Source organism: Pristis pectinata, chromosome 16 (genome assembly GCF_009764475.1).
Source record: "Pristis pectinata isolate sPriPec2 chromosome 16, sPriPec2.1.pri, whole genome shotgun sequence".
NCBI classification, from domain to species: domain Eukaryota; kingdom Metazoa; phylum Chordata; class Chondrichthyes; order Rhinopristiformes; family Pristidae; genus Pristis; species Pristis pectinata.
Genome location: NC_067420.1, coordinates 30,281,830 through 30,305,056, shown reverse-complemented (window position 1 = coordinate 30,305,056; position 23,227 = coordinate 30,281,830). Strand labels below are relative to the sequence as shown.

The following is a 23,227-nucleotide window of genomic DNA, read 5'->3' as shown; positions in this document are numbered from 1 at the left end:
GGTTTCAGTTGTGACTTCACACTTACAATAACATTGTGGAATATGGCTGCACTACTAACCATTGTATTAAAGTAGTGATAGGTTTGAAATCAGACTCTGCTCTACATACACTCAGTGCACAGATGATCTGTTTTAAGTTGTGACAGACAAATGAATTGCAACAAAGCAATCATCAACAGCCACAAATTATTCTGCACGGTCATTTGATATTTTGATCAAGGTTGTTCCTCGAAATGGCAAAAAAGTGCTATCAAGATAAAACACTTTGTGGCCAACAGATTCTAGTGTACACAAAAAGGGAATGCCAAGTGAGTGGCGCAGTGCATCACCAACTGTTCCATCATAGGGCCCCTTCCGCAATGCCCATTTCACATCAAAAACTAGCATTGCTTTGTAGTACTCAATCCCATGGAAAGGTTGGATTGGGTCTGGAGTCTGTACTCTGGTTCTCAGTGGGGTGGGGGGAGGGGGTGGAGGGTGGTGGTGGCGGCGGCAACAACAACAACAAACAACAGCAAGTCTAGATGGTGGGGTTGTGTGGAGTCAGCTGGAGGAGGAGGAGATTGCAAAGTGGATGAATTGAGTTAAAGTGCACAGGGAAATGGAAAGAATAGTGCTCAAGATCATCACTGGGGCCTTACAAATCACTGGGACAGAAGGATCTCACTCTGTTAGGACAGGAGAGTTGCAGAAGGGCACCAAGAAGGGACTTTTCTGATAGGGCTCCAAGTCAGCATTGTGCTGCTTAGCCCATGTTGTTCTTAGACCACTCATGGCAATTTTGTCCAATTTTCTCTGCCATGCCCATTAGAGTGCTATATGGGAAAGGCATCTTCCCATGCATCTCTGATGCAAAGATCTTGTGTGGGTCACTCTCGCAACCCAGACTCTGAAAGTACACAATCAAAATTTCCAAAGTGATGCAAAAAGACCTTAAAAAGGTGGTTATTTTCATCAACATACAAATTGAAAAACAGCATTACATGAGTGAAGTGCAAGGCATTTATCCCTTCACCACAGCATAATAATTGGTATTACATTTCATCAAGACTAAAATTGTGATTTAAAATTTTACAAAAACCTGATCATTTGGCAAGTTACGTTTTCTGCATCCCAACGATACTTAACAAAATCTTTTATTCAATATGGAGAAATAATAGCAAGAGCCTTTAACGTGAAGAGCTTTGTGTGGAATTGAAACATTTGATTTCAATGTACATTGGCCAGGATAGTGATTGTTCTGTATTCAGCTAATTAATATAAATTTATGAAAAGCCACAACATATAGCCACTTTTCACTATTTGTCCCATTAAATGCATTACAGAACATAACCTATCCAGAACTCATACTAAAAGGAATTCCTAAACCAATAAATGCAAGCTCCAACTTTCAAACAAACATAATGTTTCCATCAACAGCCAAGATTTTTAAAAAAGGCAAAAGAAAGCATCAGCCTGGGAACATTCAATAATTGTACCCAGATGTTACTGAATTATTTTTAAATGCAGGAAGTCTTTCCAGCTACCTTAAATGTTCAAGATAAATGTCATTCTTCATACAATGGAAATGTGTCTAAACTGAGCTTATGCAACATCTTGTTTAGTGTGGTAAACAACAATTGATTTAAGAATGCTTACAGCTGTGCACAGCATGTTGCAGTACTGGCCGGAGTAAATTGCTCGATCTGAAAATGCTTGACCCATTTTCCAGAGCCACCTTGAATTGATGAATTTCATGTCAATTACCGATCACACCAATATAAAAATATAGTAGCAAAGAATGAAAAGCATTGCAATACCTCGTGTAAAATGATTGTTGTGTCAAGCTGCAGTGGTACACAGAGGTGCAATCCAGGAGTTGAGGGGGCACTAACCAAGGTGGTACTGGAGCTCTGCACAGTTAAGCAGAACATATGAAAGTGGCCACAAACACAGGGTTTAGAATACAATTGAAGTCATCAGAGATCGAGCATTGAATTGCAGCTCAAGTGGATGTTACAGCATGCACAGCTTTGTAGCATTGCACCAAGTTTTTCTATGAAGTGCCACAGATCTGGTTCTGGGTTTCCACAGCAGAATAGTAGGCAATGGCACGATGGTGCTGCAGTTATTCTGTACCCTCATAGCTCTGGGACCAGGTTCATCCCAACCTTGGGTGCTATATGGGTAGAGAGTACATGTTCTCCCCTTTACAACAAGGGTTTCCTCCGGGTGCTCCCGCTTCCTCTCACACCTCAGGATGTGTACTGTTAAGTTAATGGCAAAAAGAGAATCCAAGCAAAGTTGATGGGCATGTGTGGGGCAGAAGAGGTTGCTGGGGACAGGGAAATAAGGAAGAAACCTGGAACTAAAGGGATTGCTCCCATGGCTGCAAACATGGGCCCTAGGGGCTGAATGGCCTCCTTCTCTGTCCAAGATATCTTGATACTTAACGGAGTGGGAAATAATTAAACTGGCTAAATCTATCACCTTCCTACTTCTCATTTTGTCCACAAAGCTGCACGTATCAAAAATCCAATTTCAAAAGCTGCTCTGTGTTGTAAATGAGACATTGTGCTGCTGAATAAATTGGAGCTTCACAAAGTTGCACAACAAATGTTATGATGGTTTGAAGGATTATTAGCTTTGGCGTGCCAAACTACAGCTATGAAAGGCTTACAAACAGCTAGTGACCGTGGGAATACAAAAGGGCCCAGTGGACCAATTTCCCCACCAGCCCATTGAGTTTGCTCCTGGGTCAGAATCTTCTGCTCACTGGAGCTGGATGGCAGATTGCCATGATTTCAAGCCACCACTGCTCTGGTTAGCCTTTAAGTGGAGCCCTGCACAATTAAAGCAGTTCACAAACCAAACCAATCTCAATTCCCAGTTCAATATTCCCAAAGACTCCAGTGCTTTTTGGATCAGTACAAAACTTAAAAATATCATTCGCCTCAGGAATTGGACAACATAGGAATGCAAAAGCCAGAAAAGTGAAATACATTTTTCTTTCCCCATTTTCTTTGAACTTTACTGGAAGTTAAACTTCTCATGTTCAATAGGAGCAAGAACAAGAATCAGTCACTACAGAAGTGGAATCACACAAAAGGTACACTGACCTCCCCACCCACCTGCATTTAGTACAGTCCTTACAAGCAAGGCTCCTTACTAGTAGCAGAGCCCTGTAAAAATCTACCCAAGAGCCCACAAGTAAATTATGGCAGAAAGAAAGTGTACCTGTACCAGTTTGATTCAGACACAAGTATTTTTTTTTAAAATTTGTCAATATTTTAAACACAATGCATCAGAAAAATTGTAGATGACTCCTTAAAATGCACCGATAGGAAGCAATAGCGAGTACGAGGAAACATTTTCCCCAGTTTCATATATACTTGGTATTTGTTTATTATTGTCACATGTACCAAAATACAGTGAAAAATTGTTTTGCATGCCATCCAGACAGGTCTTTTCAAAACACAAGTACCTTGTAGTACAAGGGAAAAGCAGCAACAGAATACAGCATATAGTATTACGGTTACAGTTACAGCAGAAATGCAGTGCAGATAGACAATAAGGTGCAAGGGCCATGACGAGGTTGACTGTGAGGTCAAGAGTTCACTTTAATGTACAAGAGGTCCATTCAAGAATGTTTTTTTTAATGGCAGCATAGAAGCCATCCTTGACCCTGATGGTGCTTGTTTTTGTATCTTCTGCCCGATTTGTATTGGGTGGGGGAGAAGAGAGAGCGAGAGCGAGAGCGAGAGCGAGAGCGAGAGCGAGAGCGAGAGCGAGAGCGAGAGCGAGAGCGAGAGCGAGAGCGAGAGAGAATGAATGTCTGGGGTGGGAGGGGTCTATGGTTATGCTGGCTGCTTTTGAGGTACCAGGAAGAAGTGTAGACAGATGCCATGCAGGGGAAGCTGGTTTTATGTGATGGAGCTGCATCCACAACTCTGCAATTTCTTGCAATCTTGGGCAGAGCAGTTGCCATACCAAGCTGTGATGGATCAGGATAGGATGCTTTGTATGGTGCATCTGTAAAAATTGGAGAGGGTTAGCAGGGTCATGCCAAATTTCCTTAGCCTTCTGGAGGAAGTAGAAGCACTGCTGAGCTTTCTAGCCCATAGCCTCTACGTGGTCGGACCAGGTCAGGCTATTGGTGATGTTTGTACCTTGGAACTTGAAGCTCTCGACCACCTCAGCACCATCGATGTAAACAGGAGCATGTGCACTGCTCCCCTTCCTGAAGTCAATGACCAGTTCTTTTGTTTTGCTGACATTGAGGGAATAGTTGTTGTCATGACACCATGTCACTAGGCTCTCTCTCTTTCCTGTACTCAGTCTTGTCATTATTTGAGATCCATCCACTACGGTGGTGTCATCTGCAAACTTGTAGATGGAGTTAGAGTAGAATCTGCCCACAGAGTACAGGGAGTAAAGTTGGGGGCTGAGGACAGAGCCTTGTAGGGCACCAGTGTTGAGGATGATAGTGGCAGAAGTGTTGCTGCCTATCCTTACTGATTGCAGTCTATTGGTCAGGAAGTCAAGTCAAGGATTCAGTTGCAATTGGTCAGGAAGTCAAGGGCACTTGGAAAACAGAAGGAGAATGCAACCTCACCAAACACCTTATTGAAAATAAACTTTTTCCAAGGAATCTTCCTTTCCTTTTGCTCTCTTCAGTGTTGTGCCCCAGGACAGCAAGAGGTCCAAATGTGTTAAATGAAAAATAAAATTATCTCCAGCCACCAAATTAATGACTAAATATAACCAACATACTCCATTTGTATAAATGCCCATTAATCAATACTAAGGTTTGGACTTCACAGAGGGATGATGAACCACGACCTACAAATTTGTACCAGAAGGAAATGTAGAGTATCACCAGATAAAGTGTAGTTTTCAATATCAGCACTTTACAAAGTATCAGCTGAAAGCTTCACATTTCATGATGTGTGTCAAGATATACAAGCTCCAAGGGTCTGAAGTTAATTCAAGCCCATGCTAAGTAATGAGATTTCAGCTTGAGTAACAATTATTATGGCATTACTGGTCAATACCAGGAATTAGACAGAGAGTAACTGACCAGAATTGGACTGGATCCTACGTCAAGTGCATACTACTAGCCACCCATTGACCCTGGCTAGAACTGTGCACTCAAGGTAGAATCCAGTTCTAATCCATGGCCAATCAATTAGGTTCTCTGTACTGATCACTGAAAGACAAATAATATTTCTAGAGCTACATTAGAGCTATATAGAAAGCAAAGGATAGAGGCGATAGTAAATATGGTGAAGAGAAATAGAATGATAGGCAATGATAAGCAAGCATTCATGCTTGCAGACAGAATGTAGATGACCTGAAAGTCAGCTGGACTAAACTGCGATTAGAGAACTGGAAGCTATCACATGCAGTGTATAAAGTACATCAAAGTGAAAGTAGTAAACTGTCTCACCTGAAGCTGTCGATGGTAGGAAGACAAAAGGATTAAAAGAGTAAGTACTTCCTCTCCACACTTGTACAAATGCCAAGGAAAATGGAGATAATCAAGACCATTTCCAGCCTTGAGGCTCTAATCATTCTTAAAAAGCTTCAACAGGCAGATTGTTCACAGCAGAGATCAAAAACAAGCCCTCTGCTCTGAACTCCATAATGGAGGACTGAGAAAGTGCTTCAAGAAAACCACCTTATTAACACATCCTCAGACCCATGGGAATCCCTCACCCACCACCACCCAAAATGACAGAGAAGCATCCAACAAGACCCTCATTAGTCAACACTGGACACATAAAAGCACTGGAGGAACTTAGCGGGTCAGGCAGCATCGATGGAAGGAAATGCACAGTCGACATTTCGTGTTGAGAACCCCCAGAACATCGACTGTCCATTTCCCTCCACAGATGCTGCCTGACCAACCAAGTTCATCCAGCGGTTTTGTGTGTTGCGCCAGATTCCAGCATCTGCAGTCTCATGTCTCTACTTAGTCTATATTGGCAGCATGCAAGCCCCAAATGCAAACTACAGAGGAAGCATGCAATAATCAAATCAACCTGCCCAGTCAAGTTCCATCTATGCAGGATCTGCCATCACTGCCACTGGAATCAGTCATGTCAAAACATATGAAAATGCAGTGAAGCAAATTCTCAACCAAGGGTCGACCCAAAAAAGGGAAAGGGAGGTCATGTATTTAATGATGACATCACACTGTAGCCAGTGGAAATCACAGAGCATGATCTGTTAATCTCCTAGATTTTTCCCCCCCAGAGTACCTTCTTAAGAATCCCCAGCATTTTATTTCAGACTTCTAATCTAGTGATACTTTGTATTTGCTCCTTTGTTGCTGGTTTTTCAAAAGAATCACAGCTTTAAAAAATAAATAATTTGTTAAATTTCAGATTCATGGCAAAGTAAACTTAGTAAATCGATGGGGGACAGTGAGAAGTGTCTGGTCTCCAATGTTTATAGATGTTAAAAAAAACTAGGATATGTTAAATTCTGCTTACTTACAATATAATAGGCTAACCATTACCAGCCCTCCAGGTTATCATTCACTCAAAATACAGTTCTACATGCATACTAAATGTTTTTTTTAAATCTAAAACAAAAATCAAGATTCCAACATCAGTAATGCATACTGAATTTTTAATACACAAACAGCATGTGTCTTTAGCTTTGTTCAGTAGCAATTTCAACCGCTTTTAGAGTTGGGGTGGTTTGCCTTGCTTGGCTTTGAAAAGATTTTTTTGGTCCTCTTGATACCTATAAAAAGGAGTCATTAAGCTTTTTGTGACGAGTAATTTTCAGTTTGTCACAGAAAAAGGTTTTATTGTCTGTACCTTGCAATAGATGTCTTTAAATGTTACCAAATATTTGAAGTGTGCTTGCTGCTCCTAACACAACTTTTGCCAAAATTTAAAATCTGCTTTGCAAGGGAAAGGCAATGATCTGCAATTTTATCAACTTCAAAACATCGACCTAGAGATCTGGCTTTGCAAGTCAAATTCTGCAGCCATCAATAGTTCAGTCATTGTGCAAATATCAAACAAAAGATGCCTGTCAAATATTAACATTTCATTTCAATGTTTCCGAGCCCTGGTCTCTGATCAGAATGGCCAATAAACCAAACCTTTATTATTACTGGTGGTTTAATCACTCTTTCTACAATACCAACGTGCTTCCTTCAAACACGAGCAGAACAGAAAACAGAACAGATAAATATTGTATAAAATCTCCACGATGATATACCCTTCATTACAAGGTCAGATTCAAGTTAGGATTCCATTCCTCATTTGAAAACAACCATGTAGTCACAGCTGAAATATGCTAACACAATTACTCACAGTTCAGAAACTTTATTAAAAATGGAAACTTAACACCACAATTTCAGGTCTATTGCTTTAATGGATCTGTGTTGTTATGATTAACACAACCATCTAGTTCACATTTTGGAACAATACTCACACATGTATTCCAAAGCTTGCACCTGCTGTGTATGCTACAAGCATTAAAATGAGCTGTGACAGGTACAGCTATTTCCCTCTATTTCATTCTCAACGGTCTGTCCAGCACTTAACTCAAGCACCTGTTAAATGCTCTGACTAAAAATAAAACAAAAATCTTGATATTTGAAGTGGCAACTTGATTCTTAACAGCACAAACCCAATTTTTATATCAATGCAACTTATTCTCAAGAATGCTTGCTTACACTTTGTACAGATCTGGGAAGCCTCTTTGGTGCTGCTTGACTTTCAAAGACAACAAGCTGAAAGAACCATTGTTTTATTTCTTTGCCACAAAAGAAATCCAGGTTAGGTGTTTAGTCTTTGCCATTTGTGATCTTTACACCTTCTGAACAGATCCACTTTCTCCCTTTGCTTACTGTAATTCACCAAGTTATTTATCAAATGGCTTGTCTATTAAAAAGTGACAGAGATAAAGCTACATTTACTAAAGGATTATGCAAAATGTACTTATTAAATGCTTACTTCAATTCAGTTAAATAAGAACTATGATTAAATTTAATGCCTCTTAACATGGGAAAACATCTTTGAAATAGTGGTTTAATTTGCACCCCCTCCAGAAGTACAGATTCCCAAATGAGGAACTGCAGGTAATGGGAATCAGGAGGTTTGACCAGCCTTGTTTATTCTGATTCCACTCAGCAGCCAGAGTTAGCAGATTTCCAGAGTTACTCTGACCTAAATGTATTTCAGTGCATCAGGACTTATGATGGATGTGCCCTACTGGTGAGAATGATTACGTAGGAATCGAACATTTTGGATAGCAACATCAATACCTCTCCTCTTTTGATTCTTTCAGCCTTTCCTCACCTGCTGCCTGCCAGCTCCTGCCTCACTCCTCCTCCCCTTATACTAGCTGATTTCCCTTTTCACTCAGACCAGATTCAGGTTCTTAACCCAAAACGTCGACCATCCCTTTCCTTTCACAGATGCTGCCTGACCCACTAAACTCCGCTAGCAGTTTGTTGCTTGCTCCAGACCACAGCATCTGCAGTCTCTTGTATCTCTTTATGACTCTTAGTCCTTCTCAATACATCCATCCACTTCCCATTCCAAGTCCTCGTGGCCTCAGAGTTTATCCCCAACTCACAACTCATTGTTTTAATGCCACTGAAAAAAAATCAGAATTCCAATCTAGCCTCAATAAGGATAAAACCACAAATGGCATCTCATGACAGTGGTAAAGAGGATCTATCCCTCCATATCTATCTCATCTCAACCTCCCTGTAATCCTTTACATGGCTGTCTATACCATCCACCTCCAACATACCAATGGTAGTCAGACAACGGTTTCCCATCTACAGATATCCCTGATGTCCCCCAAGAATCCATTGTAGGACTCTCCCTATTTCTCTTCTACTCAGTCTCTCAGCATATGCCCCCCAACAATATTCAACTCTAACCCATGGCCTCCTGTGTTGACTTCTCCACACTACAGGAGCCAAAATTTCCACCAAGTGAATACCAACAAGGCTGAAAACACATTTGATCTCTGTCATTAACACTATCCATTTCCCTGACAAGTGCCCAAAACTAAACAAGGCTGTTTGGAACCTCAATGCTATAATTGATGCAGAGATTGAGCCACATATGTGCAGTGTCACCAAGGACCAATGTAACATCACTTGACTCTATTCTTACCAGAGTTCAAATGCTGTCAAAATCCACATCCACACTTATTACATCTGTACTTGACATTTCCGACACACTCCAAGTCAGCCAAGGGGAGGTCTTATACTCATGCCCCATCACTTGCCAAGTCTCATTTCCCCCTCACTCCTGTGCTTGAAGGTCCCCAGTGGCTCAACATTTTAAAGTTCTCACCTTGTCTTTACTTCCAATCCTTATGATCTCTTCCACTTCTAAAACCCTCCCAACAACTTGCTCTCAGCCAATTCTGGTCTTCTGCTTGACTACAAAAATAAAAAAAGCCTACATTTTTGAACACACTTTTGGCCATCTGGCCCATTATCTCCTTTGGTGGTTCGGTGGCAATTTTGATAAGGTTTCTGAAGTACCAAGAGACTTCTTTCTATGTTCAGAGGCACATGGTCCATAAATTTTTTTTAAGAGTAGCCAAGTCTAGAAGGGATATGCATTAGTTCACTAACATTATTAAGGTCATTAGACTCGCTGTGCCTTCAATTCAACACAGTTATCACAAGTTCTGTCCAGTTTCATTACGCTTTGTTGTGGTTTCACATAACCAAGAGTGAACTACGTTTGTGTGAGGCTAGAATCATACTTTGGCCTGACTAGGCATTCCCCAATTGTTAATAGCTGGGTGTTAGGACAGTGTCATGTTCACTCTTACTAAATGCCTATTCAAAGTTTAAATGAAATTGAAGCCTATTGTGAAATCAGAAAGTTTACCACATAGCTATTTGCCCATAGACTGTGTTTAAAAAAAAGGAAATAGCTGCCCAGACTAATCCCCCTTTCAGCATAACATCTATAGGCCTGCAGGTCATGATTTTAAGTGCACATCCAAACTGCCCAAATGTGACGAAGGTTTCTGCTTCTACTGCCCTTTCAGGCAGAAACTTCCAGACCCTACCACCCTCAAGGTGGAAACAAATTCCAAATCTAATTATTCTGCCAATTACTTAAAACCTAAGCCCCCTGACTTTTGATCCACCTGCCTATGGAAACAAGTCCTTTCCATTTACATTATCCAGGCACCTCACACTTGAACTGAGTCTTCCCTTGATTTCCTTTGTTCTGAAAGAAGCAACCAATCTTACTTTGGCTTTCCTCAAAGTACACTTCTGCAGCACTGACAACATAATTGTAAATCTCCTCTCTAGTGTAATCACATCTTTTCTGTCGTTATGAGCAGTACTCAAGTTGTGGTCTAGGTTGATGCTCTATCAAATTCCAGCATAATCTCCCAGCTCTTATATTCTATGCCTTAGCTAATAAAGGAAAACAGCTCCCATGCCTTTTTGACCACATTGTTAATCTGTCCTACTAGAGCGGAAGGATTTGTAAACATACACATCGAGGTCCTAATGTTCTTGCACATTACTCAGTATCTTCCCATTGTACACTGATCTTGTGCCACTCCAAATGCATCATTTCTCTTGATTAAATTCTACTTGCTATTTTCCTGCCCAATTGACCAGACCACTTATATTTTCCTGCAGTCTAACCTTGTGACCATCCTTGTCAATCACACAATTTCTGCATCATCTGAAAACTTATTTGTCATACTCTCTACATTGAGGTCTAAAATAATTTTTTGTGTGCATCTATCTATATATACACTATAATCACACACACATATACCATAGAACCATACAGCACAAAACAGGCCCTTCGGCCCACCATGTTGTGCCGTCCATCAAACCACCCTCACACTATCTAAACCTTTCCTCCCGCATATCCCTCTATCCAACAAACTCTTGAACCTGTCCAATGTATCTGCCTCCACCACCACCCCAGGCAGCGCATTCCAAGCACCAACCACTCTCTGGGTGAAAAACCTCCCTCTGACATCTCCCCTGAACCTCCCACCCATAACTTTAAAGCCATGCCCTCTCGTCTTGAGCATTGGTGCCCTGGGAAGGAGGTGCTGGCTGTCTACTTTATCTATTCCTCTCAATATTTTATATACCTCTATCATGTCTCCCCTCATCCTCCTCCTTTCCTGTGAATAAAGCCCTAGAACCTTAAGCCTCTCCTCATATTCCCTATGCTAATCCAGGAAGCATCCTGGTAAATCTCCTCTGCACCCTCTCCAACGCCTCCACATCCTTCCTATAATGCGGCGACCAAAACTGAACACAGTACTCTAAGTGTGGTCTAACTAGAGTTTTGTAAAGCTGCATCATCACTTCGCGGCTCTTAAACTCAATCCAGCGACTTATGAAAGCTAACATCCCACAGGCCTTCTTAACTGCTCTATCCACCTGTGAGGCAACTTTCAGTGAACTGTGAATATGAACCCCCAGATCCCTCTGCTCCTCTACACTGCCAAGTACCTTGCCATTTACCCTGTACTCTACCCTGGAGTTTGTCCTTCCAAAGTGTACCACCTCACACTTCTCCGAATTGAACTCCATCTGCCACTTGTCAGCCCAGCTCTGCATCCTATCAATATCCCTCCGTAAGTTCCGACAGCCCTCCACACTATCCACGACACCGCCGATCTTAGTGTCGTCCGCAAACTTACTAACCCAGCCTTCCACCCCCTCATCTAAGTCATCTATGAATATCACAAAAAGTAGAAGTCCCAGAACCGATCCCTGCGGGACACCACTAGTCATCGCCCTCCAATCCGAGGGCACTCCTTCCACCACAACCCTCTGCTTTCTACAGGCAAGCCAATTCCTAATCTACACAGCCAAGCTTCCCTGGATCCCTTGGCCTCTGACCTTCTGCAGAAGCCTACCACGAGGTACCTTATCAAACGCCTTACTAAAATCCATATAGACCACATCCACCGCACTACCCTCATCAATCTTCCTCGTCACCTCCTCAAAGAACTCTATCAGGCTTGTGAGGCAAGATCTATTGCAAAACGCTAGGGACAGAGTACCAAGCCCTCTGAAGCCACATTGGTGACAGATTTCTAGTCCCAAATACACACAGCAACCATTAGCCTTTGCTTCCTGCTACCAAATCAATTTTTGACCAGGCTGTTAAAATCCACGTAAACTACATCAAACAGTGTCCTCATCAACCTTCCTTCTCAACTTTTCAAAGTGGATCAGACTACAAAGCTAATCAGAAAAGACCATTCCTGAGCTTTCTAAAAGTAGGTTTATACAGACCCTTAGAATGGATTCTAATTATGTATTGATTAAAGTACAACTAACTGGACTGTAATTACTTGGTATATTCCTTCCTGTTTTTTGAAAGAACAGTACAATATTAATAGTCCTCCAATCCTCCTGCAGTCATCAAGAACTTAAAGGCAAAGCCTCCACATTTTCTTCTCTTGCTTCTTTTAACAATCCACAATACATTTCATCAACTAGCAATTTAATCCTTTTCAAAAATGATAAACCCTTTAATACTTACTATTATTTTACGACATTCGTCCCATCCAACATTTTTCACTTGCTCCCCTAAACTACATCAGCATCACTTCCTTCGCTTGTGGAAACAGTTGCAAAATTTTCACTCTGAATATTATCCAAATCCACTCCTTCAACACACAGGTTACCGTTTGAGCCCCAGTCTTTCCTTGTGTATCCTCTTCCTTCATGTATTTGGTAAAACATCTTTGGATTTTCTTGGACTAGCCAATATTTTCCATACCCACTTTTTGGATTTCCTAATTTCCCTCTGTAAGATGTGGAGTTTGAAAATTGATCTTTTGTCTGGGAAAGAAAGTTTTTAAAATTGCATTTAAAAAAAAGAAATTTGTTTCGCTGCTCCACACGCAACAGAAAGACTAATTTTGGATTTTGTTAATGAATTAGCAGCCACTGCTCAGTTAACGCAAATGGCTCCAAAGTACATTGTCTGTTTCATGATTATTAGATAACTGACTCTATTTACACTCATTTCCGTTCTTTATCACCAGATATGCATCTACAGATTTATAAAGCATGCAAACAGTTTGTGACAGATGTTAATTTTGAGTCAACACCCGGGTGCTTTAAAGTACAGCACAGCCCAACACCTTTGATAGCACATTTCTCAGGTGGCCCACTAGACTTAAAAAAATCCAATGAAAGTAACAAAACTGTTGACAGATAGCACACAGACTTGCCTGAAGTAAACTTGCTCCTAGCTATACCAATTTTTTTGGGAACTTCTTCAGTCACTTTGCTGAAAGAAATTTGAGGGACTTTGGTTCTGTACTCTTAGCCAATGTATTAACAAGTAAAATACCAAGCCACGGCTGCATAGTTATTGGGTCACAGACAGATACAGCACAGAAACAGACCCTTTAGCCCACTGAGTCCACACCAACCATCAACCACCCATTCACATTAATCCCATTTGAATCCCATTTTATTCCTCCCACATTCCAAGTAGGACGGTTTCCAGGTCACATAATCAGATTCTCAAAAGCTTACATGACCAACTTTGTTTGTGATTTCTGCCAAACCTTAGTGTAACATCAATATTATTATTTCCCACTCATCTTTCCAAATACCCAAGTGTACTGATAACCTATTTCCAGAGTCAAATAGACATTACAGGGAAATGAATAAAAGACACCCCAGAGAAAGCCATCTTCCATAACTCAAAATATGATTGTTTATTTGCCCAGTTAGAACAGGAGTACAAACAGTTCCCAGCAGGTAATGCAAAAGATCTGAAGCCAGTTTATAAAAAAGCACAATACTTGAGGCAACTTTGCAAACAGATGAAGTAACAAACAGAAAATTAATATGGAATATTATTTATTGCCAATTGTTAAATAGTTTGTCATAGAAACAGATTTCTGTTTCAATTACATTATATCCAATAAATGGATGCAAACAGACTAAATTAGCATTGGAAATATCTGCATCAATTTGTATGGGCATTGGTTCAAATACTAAATTTGTGGGGCTTAATTTTTTTTCAGGCATCTTGGATAAATTCCTATATAGAGATCATGCACTGTAAATATCTAAATCAGGGTATAGTATATTTGAAGGATATCTATACGAAGTTAATCAATCAGCAAGACATGTTATACCTGCCTTTCTCAGGAATCTTCAAGTGCCTCCTGCGATTGCCGAAGTATTTGAATGTTTCCTGGTTTTAAGGAACACCTTCTTGTGGAAGCACGAGTAGAAAAGCTCCCCATCCATCATCCCAACCACATCCTCAATAATAGCTTGCTTCAACCTTGGTCTTCGAAGTATTATTCCCACTTCCCTCCATTCAAAAATGCTACCAGACTTGTTGTCCATTTGAATATTTTCAGTTTTTATTTCAGATTTAGTATCGGTCTTTTAATTTGACTAATTAACACATACATATTCCATGACTTTTGGATTAGAATTTTTGGAGACCTTTCAATACATCTAGTTCACTGGGTTGACACAATTGTTCACGTCAGACGTAATTCTTATCTCATTCAGTACCCAGACAATAGCCTGAAGGTGGGACTGTGCCCAAAATGTTCTTTTTTAAAATAAGGTAACATTTCAGCTGTCAGAGATCTGATGCTTCAGATTGCTAACATTGTAGTTCAAAACTAAGTAACAGGCAGTGGATAGGGCTTGTTATGCCTTGCTGGGATAAATTCCAACTCTTCCAGAAGGGTCCTGCTGGGAGAATTGCCCTGAGGCAAGGTGCAATTCATTTCAAGGGTCATTGTAGACTAACAATGTTCACTACAGACCACAAAATTCTGCCCCTTCAGTCTGTCGAGTGACTCAAGGGTGAATATCATCATGGAGTTACTCAGGGCTCTCCTGGTCTGAAAGTGATCTTTGATTTGGGTGTCCTGGTTAGGAAATGGGAGATCTTACATTTATATCACATGGGGCAGCTAATCTCCTACTTAAATGCCAGACCATTGAAAACCCTAGCCCTGCTCCGCACTCTGTGCCCTCCTGCACGGGCAAATAGCTATCAGACTGACAATTCTGACAGTTGTCTCAGCCACCTCCCAGCCTGGCTAGCTGTCAAAGACTGCCCATGCCAAGTTATGACGGGCAGGGCCTGTTGTTCCTACCTGGGAAGGATTCCTCCCAGCAGTTCCTGGTCAGCACTGAGATAGTTTCTTGAGACAAGTTTAAACGTTCTTGAAGTGACAGGGAATCCGAGTGCTCATTAAAGACTACAAAATCCAGCCCAACAAGTATATCCTGGCACAGGACTTGGCCATTGATGGTCAGGTGTTTGGGTTGGGAACAAGACATTGTTGTGACCTCGCACCTTATTGCACTGCACTTTCTCTGTAGCTGTGACACTTTATACTGTTATTGTTTTTTTACCTGTACTACATCAATGCACTCTGTATTAACTCAATGTAACTGCACTGTGTAATGAATTGACCAGTACGATCAGTTTGTAAGACAAGCTTTTCACTGTACCTCCGTACAAGTGACAACAATAAACCAATACAGATCTCAAACAGCACAACCAATAAACCCTTTAAACTCAGGGCTCAATAAATGTACTTGGACGCATACATGAAGAGCCATGACCTGTAGGATTTTGGATCCAATGCTGGAAGATGGGATTAGGTTGAGTAGCTCCGTTATAACTGGCACAGACATAATGGATTGAATAACCTCCTTCTGCATCTATGATTCTGCAGGAATATTGACACTCCTCCTCTATTTGTATGGTATTAGTTATTGTACCATTGTTCCATCTCACTGAACTATCTTACCAGAAAATTTGCAACCTGAACACAGTCTGACACTAACATTTAATGAAGACAGGAAATTGACTCGGGCATGCCATTATTTTCAGGCTAATGGTCAATCCAAGCACGTTCCAAGCAATTTAAGTCTTTGTTTATAGGAGACAAGGCCTGCTTATGAAAACAAATGCTCTTCTTTAGACACCAGGCAAGAAAAAGCCTGAACTGTAAGGGGAAGCACTCCTGCTCACTCAGACAGCTTGCCATTCTCACTCTGATCCCGAGAGATTGAGCTGCCGTCTTTCACGTGGCAGTCTCACTGCTCCTATCTAAACTGGCTTATCTGATAATAAAAAGGGCAGCAACCAATATGACAGCCATACAAACATGTGCAGGTGTTTGAACATCAACTTTCCTACTGAATGTGTACCGTCTGCTAAAAAATTTGATTATAAAAAGGCAGCACAGAAATTGAAGCAACGGGTATCGAATTAGAACAAAAAGGTAATTAAACCTCATTTAATGAATAATTCATTAATTCTGACTGATTTAGCATCACCAATTGGAGTTATAGAAATTCTTAATACCAAGGCATCTCCATTGTAGACTTTTCTACAACCAGCTATATTAAGTGATTCTTAAAGAGCTAGCTACACAAAGATTATGAATGCAACTAAAATTGTTTACATCATACAATCCTTTCTATTTCATCAGAAATCAGTCAGAGATTAAGATTAATTGTTTCAGAACACTCATAATGAAGGAACTCTTGAGCACCTGGGTCCAACCACATGGAGGCTGCTGTTGACAACATAATCCAGGTATTTTGTCAGGAGGGAGAGGCAGCCATATGGGAGTAGCAAGGAGGGGCTAACAGCTGAGGTTGAAAGATGAGCAGCAGCCTGTTTATTGGGTGGGTTGATTAGAGTATGCAGTCTCCCCTCAGCTCTACATGCTAGTCAGTTTATTTTTAACATCTCACCTGCAGCCCATCATGTCACTCTTTAAAACAATGCCAGTGGGACACACACAGTCTTGGTTTTCTGGAGCATCTCTGGTACCCTTCCTCAGGGCCATTGGTGAAAAATTAGGGATTAGTTATGGACGATGCACTCAATTTTTTTTCCAGCTTTTATCAACAAAGTAATCAAGATCTCACCAGCTGGTTTCAAACACTAACTCAAATAAAAGGGGTTTAGGAGACTGCACAATTCCCCACCTCCCCCACCCAGAAAAAATCATTGGATTTCTAGGATTTTGTTTATGGTAGAATGTGTAAATTAATTACTCACAATCAATGTGGAAAGTACAATTTTATTTGTAAAACTGACTGAGAGAATTGAAAAACCATTCAAATGTAATCTCCAGATTCCAGCATCTGCAGTCCTTTGTTTCCTCAAACGTAAACCAAATGTGTTATTTGGGCAGAGTCACAAAAGTGCAGTTAAGAATTTAAGCAATTACTCACAACCCTGTTTGAGTTGCAAGCATTCATTTCACAAAAAGTGAACGAGTAGCATACACATCACAATGAAATAGCTATTTTAATTTTTGTGTTTAGCACTTTGCTCTTCTGTCTAAGAGCAAAACCTAAACTTGACTGTGATCGTGACAGCTTCAGATAATTTAAACTTAATCAAGGTCATTAAGATATTGCCGCCTTCCTGCAGCACTTTTTCTTCGCATGTTTCAACAATACAGTTTGTAGTTTAAGTGCACAGATCAATTTCCCCAAACACATCATGGGTTCGCTCGACAAGTTGTGTCAGTATAGGAACTGACTTAATAGTGCTTTATACAAGAGCATTTTACAAGCCTACAACAATGGCAGCCTCTATTTTAATAGCATCTTTCACTTAAAATATTCACAGGAAAGTTAACAGAAAAATTCAGGCAAACAACATTTAGGGTCTTTAAAAAGTATTTCAGAAACAGAGTGACACAAGTTTATGGTCAGAGTTCCAGAGCTTAAGTGATGGGCAGCTGAATATAGTCTGCCTAAATCGGAGGACTATGAAGAGGCTAGAAATGGAGTCTGGATACTTCATAAGATTATAAAACTGGAACACGTTGCAGAGATTCAAAGATGCAAGAGGAAAGGTGAGAGTTTTAAATGAAGGAAATTGCTTCATCAAGATCCAATGTAGATCTTCTTAAACAAGGTGAAGGGGAATTGGAATATTATTGTTACTTGTACAAAGGAATAGTGAAGAACTGTCTTGCATACTGTTTATACAGATCAAGTCATTACACAGTGCATTGAGGTAGTACAAGGTAAAACAATAGAGAATAAAGTGCCACAGCCACAGAGAAAATGCAGTGCCAGTAAACAATAAGGTGCAAGGTCATCACCCACACCCCACAAGAAGATTTAAAAGAACATTATTAGTAATTTTTAGAAACATAGAATTTAGATTTTAAAAAGAATGATTATAATAGAAGTAATGAATGGATCTGCAGAGAACAGCTTGGAATGAGTCACCACCCTCCAGTGCCAAGTTAGGATATGGGCAGTAGAGCTTTAGATGTCCTCATCTACACAGAGTAAAAGAGGCTAGCCAGAAGGGCAATGGGAGGTAACAAAGGCACAGATGAGGGTTCCAGCAGTAGCTGATCTTGTGGAAGTATAAACAGGTACTGATATGTATATTTGATCCGAAGCCATCTCAGGGCTATGTACAGGTTTATGAACACACTAGTTCAGTCATAAACTTTAAATGGGAGATGGAAACACCAGTTAGGTAATGGCTTCAGTCATAAAATTTCAATTGGAAGATACTTTTCCTCATCCAGTACTGTCTGCCAAACAAGCAAACAGACAATTTAAAACTTGCAGTGCAAGAGAGACATGACACACCTGCATGCTAAAAAAGTTAAAATTCATTAGAAGAAAACAGTGGGCATTATAACAAACATTCAGAAGCTAAAAAAAAGTGTTTCCAGTAAAGAGAAGTTATTCCAATTATTACATTCAAAAGAGGATTCAACACCTTTTTGAGAAACAGGCCTTAAAATGGAGCTTCACACACCTGAAAACAATTTGAAAAGACCCAACATTTATGATGAGTGCTTCACATACAGCAACTTATATTAATCTACAGTCAAATATTTTGAGTAATGACTAGTAGAACTCATCAACAAAGGGATGCATTACTAGTGACACCAGAGCATCAAACATTGCCTACTGTACAAGGAGATAGGGATATTCTTCAAGTAATCCTGAAAAAAAAGGCATCCACGATAATGGAGCACTTCTTCAGCATTCCAATCAGCTGAGTATTGTGTCCTGAATAGGGATTCAAAATTAGTGAGCTTTTAACTTAGGCTGATATGGTCTCAACCTGGGCCAACCAACTGCCAATCATTACACGTACAAACATAAATGAAGAAATACTTTGAGATATCGGTCCTGTCAGCAAGTTTTCCAGTTGACTACAAGGTAGAGTAACTTTAAACATCATCGTTTTCCAAAGCACCAATAATTCTTAGACTGGATTCTAAGAAATCTAATGTCTCCATTTTTAAACAAAGATGTCACACAGGCCACCAAGATATCTTGCACCAAATTCTGGTCTCTACAACTCTCAAGTTTCTACTCATCCATTTTGGTTGGAAATCAAAAGGAAGTCCATCACTGCTGTGGATGTCTTTCCACGCATTATAAACCATCTATGTTTTGTGCCTATGCCCATACAGCTGCCAAGAATTTATGAAAACAAATGGAGTAAACAGTTGTGGAGACTCTGAATTCCCTCATTTCTTTAATCTCCTCCTTCAACCAGCCATTAGATTTTTTTCTCTGCTCGTGCTCTCCTTTGGATGCCACAACATTGAAGTACATTGAACATAGAACAGTACAGCACAGGAACGGGCCCTTTGGTCCACGATGTTGTGCTGAACAAATTAAACTGAACTAATCCCTTCTGCCCACACAATGTCCATATTCCTCTCCGCACATTCATGGGCCCAAGAGCCTCTTTAATGCCTCTATCATATTTGCCTCTACTACCACCCCTGGCAGCTCATTCCAGGGACCCAAGTAATGCCCTGTTTTGGTACTTCAGCCAGTAAGCAAATGATTTAAGACAATCTGAAAAGGTACCGGCGTTCACACAGAGACCTCACCAATACCGAACCCCAGAAGGTTTAGAAACAAGACAAAATTAAGTAACCAAATCCGCTTGTTTTCTTTTGGGTATAAGAGTGATGCACAATATAACTGTTATCCATCCTTACATCATTTCTTCTTAAATTAAGCTTTCATTAACTGTAACTACCTGGGACATGCTGATATCATAACTGGAAGCATATTGTGACTCAGATAAGGCTAAGTCATGATTTAAAACATTTACAAATTCCAGATGTAACTTCAAATGGATCTCATAACAAAAGCTGGATCTACAGCAGAGCAAGAAAGCTAATAGCAGAAGAATATCTTCTCCATTGTCTAGATATAAACTTCAAGAATCAGGTGTTTTTACGGCACAGTGAAAAGGACTGCTATTCTGCCCCACCCTTTCAATTAGAAAGTGATTCTTCAGCTCCACAAGTTTGTAAGCCTTGCATATTAGGCAGATAGGTTCTGCGTGGAAACAGTGCGAAGCATTAATGAAGGTGACTTCCATAATCACTTTGTCAGCTCCACTGCATCACATTTTTGCAGAAACAATGACAGCACTGCCAGTGAAGCTGTGAAAACTGCTACACGTACAATAACTCAATGATAATGAACATTGCCGACAACCAGGAAATCTACTGCCATTGCCGTGTACCCTTGAGATACAAAGTACCATCCCTGTCACCCAATTGATGTATATGTTGATGCCCAAAAAGTAATGTTCATTCCATTATGAAGAAAAATGGCTAACTTAAGCAAAATACGAACAGATGTTTAATGTACAGTAGTTATATGATGCATGACTCTACACGATCATGGTTCTCTGATTTACTGTAAAAATATAATCAGCAGTATCTAAACAAGCATAATCTGTGCTATTCAAACGAAAAGTAATAAATGCAATTCCATCAAATTATAATGCTGAAGTTTTCTTAAAGAGGCATGTTATTTATAGAAAACGATCCAATTCTATTATATTTATAGTCACTGCTTATCATAATTCAAATTGTAACACCCCACATATAATTGCTTCCTTCCTTAACAAACAAGATTGGCTACTGTCTTGTAAGGATACTGCAATCTGCACAGAGCAAGATCCCATAAACAGCATTAGGATGATTGGTTAAACACTTGTGACACTTAATATGGACGATGGAGAGATGTTAGCTGTGACTTAGCGATCCGCTGCCGGTGAATCGCGTACTTCTAGCTAAACTAGCACATTGTGTATAAATGACAGTACCTCCTACAATGCAGCATTCTTTCAGTACCGCACTGAAGATCAGCCTAAATTGCTGCACTCAAGTCCCGGAGGGAAATTTTATAGGAATAGCCTCCCGACTCTGGTGACAGCAATGAAACCAACTAAGCCCCGCTGGAAACACGCCATTTTAATGGAAAAAAGCTCCAATTAAACACCCATTACAAATATGGCCCATAAGTATAACATTTTTGCCCCAAGCACAACACATACCTTTGACGTACTAATTACATGGCCGTGTGCTATTAACCCACGGTTTATTTGCATTTCCATTTCACATATGCATAAATACCAAATCACATTTTACTCATACTTTTCCTCCTTCCCCACCAACCCGTGCAAACCACCATTGCTTATCCTTCACCACACTGGCTGCATTTTCAGTGTCAAGAAGAAATGCAGTTTCGCGTTTCTTTCAGGTATATAAAAAGGTAAATCGCTGCGTATCTGTATTTCACACAGTCCCTGGGAGTCCTTTAGTTGCCATTTTCCTACTAACAATATAACTATGCAGACAGCACGTCAGAGCAGAGCAGACGCTGCTCCCTGCTGCTGACCGTGGATTTTAAAAATAAAAGAATACTACCAGGATATCGCGAAACGACCTTAAATTAGCAAACAACGACCCAATTAATGGCTACTCATGTGAGGTTGCAGTTTTAAGGTGCTGACTCCTGTATAGCATTCGATTTTGATTCAACACACTGAGGAAAGCAGCTTAAAATGAATACTTTGCTAGGTGGAGATTTCTTTGTGTGTTTTCTACCCTGTGCACTTCAAAGAATCTGTCGTTTCTGTCCGTGCGACTGAAGGTTCCAACACTAACAGTCACACCCATAGCAAGTCTGGATTGAGTTTAGGGGTGGGTGGGCGGGAATTCCGTCCCACAATTGACAGAAACCACTGTCGAAAAAAAAGTGCTAAAGCAGATCATTTTACAGCGATTACAACACTCCAGAACACAGCTCTGATCGGCTAGAACCCATGACTACACTGTTGGTTCTTTCAGTCTGGTTCGATCCAGAGCGTGCCTTCTTTCTGCTGAGAATGGGTTGGAAGGAGAAACAGCGATCGCAGTCGTTTCCACCAAGCAGCCACAGCGAGACTGCCGAGAGGGAGACTGGCTCGCTATCTCTCCAGTTTCTAACACTGCAAGTTACCCAAAACTCTCTGCAATTGATAAATAAGCAAACAAGAAGCGCGTCTTAGGTACACACTGCCGACCAGTATTGCACGCCCATTAACACGATTCATTATGCGTGGGTGGTGGTGAGAAGCAATGAAAAAAACCATGCCCGAAACTGTATTTTAAAGCTAATTTACAACTGGGATTATTATCAGGCAATCGACAAGATTCTGAAACCCATGCAGTTTCACTCAGTACCTGAGGTGTCAAGAGACTTGTCAGGTTTGCTGCACAGGCGATGGTCATGAGGAACACGTTGTGATCGAGGAGTCACTACCCTTGCGTTGACAGCTCCAATCCAGTACTGTGAGGTGGTGGTATCGAAAGGCTCAGTGCGAGGTCTGAGGCAAACTGCGCGATTCGCCTGCTACACACCACGTATTAAAATCACTCGCCTGCCTCCAGCCCGGCCCAATGAGATCGCGTCGCCTCCAGCTTTAATCCCACAATTCTTTCACAGCAATGCAACAAAATCCTTACTGCAGGAGAGAGAGAGAAAATACTGCAATTGCCATTAACTTCCGCCACGTGATGAACCACAGCAAAGTTAATGTTTTGTAATCTCGTTAAAGAGCTCTCAGAAAAATGGGATGCTCGGAAATTAAATATTACCCAGCAAGCAGATGGTATGACCGCTCGGAGAGAGAATGCAGACACAAAGAGTCTTTCATGCATCGTATAAACATTGGGAACAGCATCCGTTATGATTGTAAATAGTTTCAATCACGTTACCGTATATGAGCGAAACTGTGGACTGCTGCATCTGAGGAGCAGATTGAGATGAGTGCCATTTGAAAGATTTGTTAGGCAATTTATTGATGAATGTGATTGCACAGTGCTTTTTTGTTGTATTGGATTCCCTAAAATGCACGATGCCTCAGGTGAAGTAAAAAATTGTTTTTTC

General features: G+C 40.6%; 1 protein-coding gene across 13 annotated transcripts in view; it reads right to left on the bottom strand.

Annotated features, from left to right (window-relative positions):
• Nucleotides 1-22,812, bottom strand: part of LOC127578716 (remodeling and spacing factor 1-like) — a 208,060-nt gene extending 185,248 nt beyond the window's left edge. For all 13 annotated transcript variants that reach the window (XM_052031065.1, XM_052031077.1, XM_052031072.1 and 10 more), the window contains exon 1: nucleotides 22,522-22,812. The gene's annotated coding sequence lies outside the window, so the exon portion shown is untranslated. The remainder of the gene's footprint in view (nucleotides 1-22,521) is intronic.
• Between the last annotated feature and the right edge of the window lie 415 nt (nucleotides 22,813-23,227).